The sequence below is a fragment of the Frankliniella occidentalis genome, unplaced genomic scaffold, assembly GCF_000697945.3.
Source record: "Frankliniella occidentalis isolate FOCC.00 unplaced genomic scaffold, Focc_3.1 Scaffold1026, whole genome shotgun sequence".
Classification (NCBI taxonomy): domain Eukaryota; kingdom Metazoa; phylum Arthropoda; class Insecta; order Thysanoptera; family Thripidae; genus Frankliniella; species Frankliniella occidentalis.
Window position 1 is genome coordinate 2,600 of NW_026268132.1, and position 1,476 is coordinate 4,075.

Below are 1,476 nucleotides of genomic sequence, written 5' to 3' on the forward strand. Positions count from 1 at the left end.
CCCCCCCCCGCCCGACCTGTAAACGTTGTGTTTGTTCAAGGGCCGGTTGTTGTTGTTGTTGTTCAAGTCATTTCGGAGGCAGCGAATGGAGAAAAGATGCTGCGGGTGACACGAGCTGTGTGGGTGTGTTGCCAAGGGTAAGAAAGGTAGTGAAAGTGGAATTTATAGGGTTTTGTCTCACGGGTTATATGTAGTAATTATTTCCCAAGCCCAAACTCCACTGGTTTAGCCCTCGGATCACTCCCTTGGTACTCCTTGGTTGTTCCCCCTGTTTACGCTGGGTAAGTACCAGCGGCCCTCGTAAGTACCCACTGGGCTGTTCCCCTATGGTTACCATACTACTCCCTGGTATGGATTTCTCTCCTGATTATTCCCGGGGTTGCATGCCCTTTGGTTACTCCCCGGGTATCCGCCCGAGCTGTGGTTGCTCCCCGAGTGGTGGTCACACTCCCCTTCCTGGTTACGCCCCTGGTTGCGCCCTGGCACAGCCACCAGCCCCCGAGCGAGCGCGCGGCCCCGGCCGGGTAAAGCAGGCGGAGCAGGCGCCACGATCAATAAAGGAGGCCTGGGGGCCGAGCCCGTCCGCCCTCCCTCCCTCGGTCTGTGTGTCTGTCTGTTTCCGAAATGAAATGGTTGTGGCGCTGTGTGGTCGTGGTTCCTGTTGGTGTTTGTGTCCCAGGATCCGCCCCTCGCCCGCTCCGCTCCTTTCCACCCAAGCATTGCGTTACGAAAATGTCGCACAACCACTTCGTAGACGGGTTCAAATAAGTTTGTAATTTTCCTGTACCGGAGTGCGTGGGGGTTCGCCTGACGTCGTTAACCACGGCGCCGTACTACGGTCCCGATCGGGTAGGCAATAGGCAAACCGCTCGCACGGCGATACAGTAGAACTTAAAAAAAAGTGCGCGGGGTTAATCAGCCACTTGCCGTGCGATTCAGGAGATCGTTCTAGAGTGCCTCTCCTATACCTGCCTATGAGTGCAACAAGGACGGAGCTATACAGGAGGCATAGATAGGACAGCCCCTCTTGAACGATCTCCTGAATCGCACGGCTTGTATGAGTTGAGATCCGGCTTCAAAAGAGCCCAGCTTCCATCAATATCCGGTTCTCTGGTACAGGGTACGGGTACAGGAGGCTTGGGACGCTCCGCGTCCGCGATCGAAAAATGTAGGAGCAGGAGGGGGCGATGCACCGTGGGTTGCCTACATGCGAGGTGTGTGTGGACGAGTTGCCTTCCAGGCGACTCACTAGAGACGACAGGGGTCATCGCCCCTCCCCAATCCGCCCTTGGCGCCTTGTAGTACTATACGATTTCGACACTTCCCCGTGAGTGGTAACAGTTCATAAACCGAATTTGTGTTTGCCGATTACAATACTCTATCCAATTGTAGTTTATGTAAGTACCTACTGTACGCAGACCTATATTACATACACGGCTCGAGGCATGCCAGCCCGGACAGCGAGGTGCGGTGCGC